We start from the raw sequence: 8,295 nt of genomic DNA, 5'->3' as shown, positions 1-8,295 counted from the left end.
ATCATAAGCTTAATGAGTAAATGGCTGAAAGCTCAGCAGCTTGGTGGGGAAAGTGTGTCGGGGTTTGACTTCCTGACAGCCAGCTTGCTGTTGCTGTAATTAATAATGAAATGTTACATCTCTTGATTTTTATGTGGAGACAGGGAAAGTGACAGGGATATTGGAGAGAAATAAATTTACATTGTAGCTTTATAAAGCATCCATAGCTTTAGGAGCTCAATACATACAAAATGACTATGAGATGACAGTTCCCCAAGAAAGTAGTTACACAAATATTTAAAGCTCTAGGCTGAAGAATCAGGACATCATAAGAAGAAAAAGGGTGAAAAGACACTTTCTTTTATCCCATCCCTCCTTTCCTGATGCTTTTTTTTTTTTCTATCCAGCTGCTTATAAAAAAGATCAAAGATATACCTAACTTGTCTCCCTGAGTGAATCTATTTCAGTCAATATCACAGCCCACTCAATGTCACAGCTCACTCATTTTCCAACAGTGACACAAGTTCCTATCACATTCCCCTTCTCACCTCTTCTGATGGGTGTCCCAACACCACACCCCCATCCTAGAAAACATTTTATTACAAAAAGAAAGTGCTGGATGGTCCTCTGAATAAGCCCTGCTCAGTGAAATCCATGCCATTGACTATTAGTCATGATTACTTGAGGTCAGCATTTTTAGCCTTGCTCTTCACCCAAAGCAGTGCCTCTGGACATCCTGCTTTCTCTGCCTGTTAGAGGTGATGTGTGGAATTCTGTCATCTTTCCATTTATGGAATGTGAAGGTGCCACAAGATCACAGTGGTCATACCAGCTCTGTGAATTGGTAGAAAAATAAGTACAGACTCTGACAATGTGAAGAAACATTATCTGATGTAAGAATCTTGGATAATAGCAATCTATATAATTATTTTTTATAATTATTTTTATAATTGATTGTTCTTTCTTGGTTTTCTCTATGTAAACTGTCACACTGTTGCATTGATTATTCAAGAAGCAATTGTTCTTTAAAGATTTTTTCCATTTCAAATCTATCTGAAAACCAAAGGAAATTATCTAGTTAGAAAAATTAACAATATTGTTTTACTAAATTAAAGAATTTATTTGATGAAGGAGACTGGCATGCTTTATTTTACTTGATTTTATTCTTGACAGAGATATAGGTTTTGTTATGTTTTTGTGTAAATATTCAGCTATAAATCCTGGAGTGGACTGAATGCTATGTCTCCTCCAAAGTCATATGTTGAAATTCAAATTTCCAATATGATGACATTTGGAAGTAGGGCGTTTGGGAGGTTATTAGGTCATCAGGTGGAGTCCTCATGAATGGTGTTAGTGCCCCAGTAAGAAGAGACATGAGTGATCTCTCTGGTCCCACGTGAGGAAAATGACTGAACTGCTCTGTGACTCCTAAGCAGTCCTCATGGATTGCTGAGTCTGGTGTTGTCTTGACTCAGACTTCTCAACCTCCAGAACTATGAGAAATCAAAGTTTATTGGTTTAGCCACCTAATCTCTGGTATTTTTGTTAAAGCAAGCCGGATGGACAAGCCCAAATAACACAGACAGTTTATCTCTTTTATTTATTCAAATTAAACTAGGTCTTTTGAGTTTAGGAGTAATTGTAAGTAAATTCATATACAAAAATTGTCCTTGTTCTGATGCTGAGATTTATACCATATTATTTTATTTAGAAGTTAAAAGTCCAAAATCTAGTTGAGAACTAGATTAAAATTTGTTACTAATAATACTTAATTTGGATTGACTTACAGATAAAATTCTATATTTTATCTCCTCTGCCTTGTAGGCTTCAATCTGTCTTAACTAGTTTCTAAAATGTCAGAAGTGATACGATTTCCCCATAAATTTTGGAGTTGGATTTAGGGCAATGTGTGAGCTTCAACATGAAATTGATGGATGGATATGGGAATTCACTAATGATTGCTCTCCAATGACTGACTAAAAACATACTCTCAGAGACAAACTTGCCCAAAGGTTAAATGATCAAAGATACTCCATGAGGTTCTTTTGAAAATCCTGATACCCTCTTCTAGTTACGAGAAACTAGTTAAAATAAAGAAATTCTTTAGAACTATTAAATAGAAAAATACATGGTATTTATTTGTCATGAAAGCACAAAACAACTTTATTTCATGTATTGTCCACTCTTGCTCTTTATGTTAAATTTTGGTTCATCTATGTGGAATGACTATCAAAGTATTCAAATGAATAAAGTTATTTCAAAATTTTATCAATATCTAAAATGGTGTAAAACACATTCTGGAAAGAATATTTCCTTTGCAAATGGAATTTGCAATTTTGAAGGTAAATACCCTGAGTAAAGCCAGGAACTTTGCTATAGGAGCCGGTGACTCTGTAACAGTATAGTTAGCAGCTAGGGGTGTGCTGGACCTGAGTGGTGTGGCCAAGATGGAGGAACACTATGTATAACCTAAACACCTGCCTCTCTTCCTCTTTTTCAATGGGCTCCTTCTCTTTAAATGATTGGAGGGAAAAAAAAGTTTCTTCTGGATCAGGCATACATTTTCACTTTCCTTATATCTTATTACCACTTTCAGCTACCCCTGGAACTTTACCTTTTTGACCTGATAATAGCCTGGAACTTCCACATTGTTATTTGCCTTAAACAACTAGTTAACTGCCTCCCTCCCATGGTCCTCAATGAGCTTGCTATTTGTTTTCCTTCTTTACTTATACACAAAACCCCTTGCACAAGGCTGCTGTATATTAGGTGTCACTGAAGTCTAAGATTAACTAAAGGAAAATAAATTATGAATCCAAAACCAGCAACAACTTGAAATTATGGATGCTTAGTATGATGGTTCCAGATGTCTTCTGGAAAAGAAAAGCCATGTAAACACAATTCTAAAGTGATTGGATGGCCGTACCCTTGTTCTTGGGCTTAGCTCCTTATTTGGAAGTCTGCCCCTCAAACTCTCTTTGATCTCTCTTCCATTTCAGAGAAGTTATTATTCTCCCTCCAGAAGCCTTCTCCTCATCATTCCCTTATTACAACCAGAACTCTCTCTCTTTTTTTTTTTTTTTTTTTTAACAACCAGAACTCTTATGTACCTTGAGTGGGGGCTTCATCTCAGCAATCCACTCCCAATCAAGGACTTCAGTATGTGTGTATCGGTCTATCTATCTATCCATCTATTATCTATATCTATCATCCGTCTATCATCCACCTACCCAGTCTACCATCTATCTATCATCTATCTAGATGGGTTGATTAAAACAGTAGTGTAAGGAAAATAGTTCTTTAAAACAGAATATCCCCCCCCCCCAAAAAAAAGACAGAATACCCTATACAGATTTTGTGGGTCCTCCACAGTAAAGAAGAGCTTAAATTATTCTTTCCATCACTTTTCACCTCCTACTAATGTCCACAAAGGCTTAAGAGAAAAGGGGAAGTTTATATTGCCTTTCAAAATAATCCAGAAATTCCTCAACTAGTAGAGAACCAGTAAAGGACCTGAGATTGTGGTATTTCTTTATATAGGGCCAGATCTAATTCTAAGGCAGGACTCCATCCAACAAATATTTCTATAAATCGAGAGGAATCAGTACATGAATTTCTTTTTTCCTTGGGTCTAGAATATCTGAAGAGTGTCTCTTTGATTTACATGAAACAGATGGAAAAATACTCCCACATGCTGTCATGGAAATAATTCTTTACTAATGAAATTTGGCTGTTTAAAGTGTGTGCATGGATGCAAGAGAAGAGCCAGGCTCAGGGTCTTTCTCTTTCACCAAGAAGCAGGTGACCTAGAAGAGAGGAGCCACTTGGTCACTCAGGAGAGAAATTTAGCCACTCCAGTTCTAGAACACTATGATCATTTGAGACTGGCATGTGGGGGGGGGGGGGGGGTAGACCACTGATGCTAATAGCTGATGCTAAAGCCAGTTCCATCCTGTCCCATGTCCTATTGACTCAAAATAGGTCAGTTAGGAGGTTTCCCAGGTGGTTCAGTGGTAAAGAATCCACTTACCAATGCAGGAGATGCAAGTGATGTGTGTTCAACCCCTGGGTAAGGAAGATCCCCTAGAGTAGGAAATGGCAGCACACTCCACTATTTTTGCCTGGAAAATTCTATGGACAGAGGAGATTGGCAGGCTACAGTCCATGAGATCACTAAAGAATTGGACACAATTGAACACACACACATACAGAACAATTAGGACCACACAATCAAATGTCTGTGTAGCCTGTGTACATGACTAATTGGTGAAGAAATATTTTGTAACTATGGTAGTGGTGTCTCATAAATTGGAAAACTAATATCCCATCTTCACACAGTGGCAGATGCTGAACTCCACATGCCTGCCTTCCCAGTTTTCTGTGATAGTGATTTTTTTTTGAATTTTTGTATAAGTTCTCTCAGTTAAACAGATGTGTGCACAAAGATTTATTAATATTATCCCAAATCTACAACCTGCCAAGTGTCTATCAACAAGTGAATAGATAAACTGGATAAATTGGATAAAATAGATAAATTAAACATTTTTACAATGAAATATAGGACTTCCAAGGTGGCGCTAGTGGAAAAGAACCTGCCTGTCAATGCAGCAGACTTAAGAAGTGTGGATTCGATCACTGGGTTGGGAAGATCCCTGGAAGAGGGAATAGCAACCCACTGTATTATTCTTGCCTGGAGAATCCCATAAGCAGAGGAGTCTGGCAGGCTACAGTCCATGGGGTTGCAGAGAGTCGGACATGATTGAAGTGACAGCATGGACGCTCGCATGCGCAATGAAATATACTCAGCAGTAATAAAGAGTAGTGACTTACACACTCATTTAAATAGATAAATTTCAAAAAAATATGCTGAGGTAAAGAAACTGGAAAAAAATAATACATACTTATACTATTTACATAAAATTTAAGAAAGACTAGTCTTGTCCATAGTGACATAAGAAAGACCAGTCTTATCCATAGTGACAGAATCTAGGTCAATGGTTACCTGTAGACAGGGGCTGGGATGAGGAGGGTCAGATGACTTTGGGTGGTGGGAAAGCTCTATGTCTTTATTGCGGAGGCAGTTATCAGGAAGGATACAGTTGTCAAAACTCATAAAAATATATAATTAAAATTTTATATGAATTACACTTCAAAAATTATTTTTTAAACCTCTTATATGTTAATTTAAAATGTTTAGAGCTGGACTTTCCCGGTGGCTGTGGTTATGATTCCACCTGTCAATGCAGGAGAAAAGGGTTCGATCCTTGAGCCGGGAAGATCCCACATGCCATGGAACAACTAAACCTGTGTGCCTAAACTAGACGCATGAGCAGGCTCACAACTACTGAACGTGTGATCTAGACAGTACGCTCCACAACAAGAGAAGCCACTGAGGGAGAAGCTTGTGCCCCACAACTAAAGAATAGACCCCACTCAACACGACTAGAGGAACGCTCACACAGCAACGAAGACCCAGCACAGCCCCCAGATAAATGAATTAGTTTGAAAAATAAATAAATAAAATATTTAGAGCTAAACATATTGCTTATTTTATATTCAAGCATGAATCTTCTAAGCCTCAGAGGTGTTTGGTAGAATCTGGGATTATAATTCAGGTCTACTTAAATCCATCCTTCTCTTTCTTTTTAAACTCAGGTTTTTGAGTCTAAACAGTTTACCCTCTGATTAAGAAAAAAAAAAAACAAACCTGAAAATATGTAAAAGCCTTACTTTCAAGCTCTTATCCTACTTTACTTATTCTGTGCAAATTTCTTTAAATGATGATTGACATTTATTGCTTTTATATACATAATTCATCCCATCTCTTGCTTTCGAAGGTCCATCTCTACTCTTTTATTGAAACTTACAAAAAGGAAAATGTCACTATTGGGCCTGAAGCTCCAATGATATCAACTTTTCCAGTAATTGCTTTAAAAAAAAAAAAAGAAAACTCCAGAATTTTCTCTTTCTTGACTTAAGCTTTCTGGTCTTTCTTATGTCTAGGATTGCCTTTCCATGATCAAAAAGACCTTTTTTTAAACCCTTCCCTGAGTATAGTGTCCTGCCTAAGATTTCTTTCTCATGCTCTTTTTAATTACTCCAGATCTAAAGCTTTTTTTCTTTTTTTATAATATGTTCCTTTTGACTTTTTATACATTTATTTATTTATGCCTGTGCTGGGACTCCATTGCTCCATGGGCTTTTCTCCTCTAGCTGTGGCAAGCAGGGACTACTCTTAGCTGCAGGGCATTGGTTTCTCATTTCAGCGACTTCTGTTGCAGAGCCTGGGCGCTAGGGTATGCGGACTGCAGTATTGGAGCACGTGGGCTCAGTAGTTGCGGCGCCCTGGCTTAGTTGCCCAGTGGCATGTGGGCCCTTCCAGGACCAGGGGTGAAGCTTGTGTCTCCTGCACTGGCAGGCAGATTCTTTACCACTGAGCCACTAGAGGAGGCCTGGTGGTGGTGGTGGTGGTGGTTTAGTCGCCAAGTCGTGTCCAACTCTTGCGACCCCAGGGACTGTAGCCCACCAGGCTCCTCTGTCCATGGGATTCTCCAGGCAAGAATACTGGAGTGGGTTGCTGTTTCCTTCTCCAGGGGATCTTCCCGACCCAGGGATCAAACCCTGGCCTCCTGTATTGCAGGCAGATTTTTTACTGACTAAGCTACAAGGGAAGTCCTAATCCTTTCTAAAAGTTTATCTCTTGCCTTTTCTTAAGATCATGCAACAGGTAGAGTGTGGAATCTTGACATCATGTAGCAAAGTCATCAGATCTCAAATTTAACATGTGGCATCTTCTTCTACCTAAGACACCTCAGACCTCAGATTAAAACTTCAGCATAAACCTCAGCTCCTTCTGCCTTGCATCTCTGATGCAACTTTTATTAGTGAAATAATGGGACTTTTCTTTGAATATGTCTCTCATGTCCACCATATATCTGTGATGGTTTGGGTAAAGAGTTTACATTTATTGTTATACTAGTGTTCCATCTTTCTTTTCTCTAATCCATCCCACACATTGCTGCTAATTAACAATGTCACTATAACAGAGCTCAGTTTACATCTTTTATCTGCTTGCCAGTTTTTAAAAGCATACCCAAAAAATTAATTTGGATCAAACAAAAACAACTAAACAAATACTTCTTGGGCACCAGAAGACACCCTAATATGCTAAAGAGCAAGCATGAATCAATAAAAGAGCATGCCTGGTATCCTTATCCTGATGTTCCAATTTCTGATTTTCATTTCAACCAGCATTTTTTGTCAATTTTATTTTCAATAAGTGACTTTCAAGCACCTATTGAAATAATTTTGCCCAGAGCTTGCCCAAAGTTTGTATTTGTGCTAGGATTTTTTTCAATTTCTGAAATAATAATAATATTACAACCCACTGCAGTATTCTTGCCTGGAGAATCCCACGAACAGAGAAGTCTAGCTGGCTGCAGTCCATAGGGTTGCAAAGAGTCAGACATGACTGAAGCAACTTAGCATGCCTTGTAAAACACACTTTTACACAGAGAGAACAGCACATATTTATAAGATAAAGGGATGTGCAAATATGCAAATATCTGAATTCCTAGAACATAATTTAGGAAACTTCTTTAAAAAAAAGTTAATCAGTTTTGTTAAAAAAAAAAACAATTTTTATTTTATATCGGAGTATAACTGATTAACAATGTTGTAATAGTGTCAGGTCAACACAAAGGGACTCAGCCATCCATATACATGCATCCGTTTTCCTCCAGACTCCCCTCCCATCCAGGCTGCCACAGAATATTGAGCAGAGTTCCCCGTGCTATGCAGTAGGATCTTGTTGGTTATCCATTTTAAATATAGCAGTGTGCACATGTGCATCCCAAACCTCTGGCTGTCTTGTTCCCTCGTCCTTCCCCTCCGACAAATATAGACTTTGAGAACAAACTTATGGTTGCCAAAAGGTATCAGTCTTAACTGCTTTGTTAAAATTTTCCCCCCAAGAGGAGTTCTGAAACTCTAGCGCCTCCTATAAATTTCAGCAACTCCAGCTCTCAGTGAGAGAGAAGTGAGGGAAATTTCCCAGTGAGAGAAAAACTTGGAAGAACAAGTATAATTTTAAGAATACTACTCTATTCCAATTTTAATATTTATCTTGTCTCCTCATGTTAAATTTATGTTTACAGTAAAGGGTATTTAAAACAGGACATATTTGTTTACCCCGAGGGATCATGTCTTCAGAATGATTGGGTAACACCCTTTTTCTTTTTGTCGTTTGTGTGAAATAGGAGAGCTATTTTTGAAATGTGTAAAATAATATCTATATTTAACAGAAATAACTTTATG

This window comes from Muntiacus reevesi, chromosome 14 (genome assembly GCF_963930625.1).
Source record: "Muntiacus reevesi chromosome 14, mMunRee1.1, whole genome shotgun sequence".
In the NCBI taxonomy this organism is placed as follows: domain Eukaryota; kingdom Metazoa; phylum Chordata; class Mammalia; order Artiodactyla; family Cervidae; genus Muntiacus; species Muntiacus reevesi.
This window is presented reverse-complemented; position numbering follows the sequence as displayed.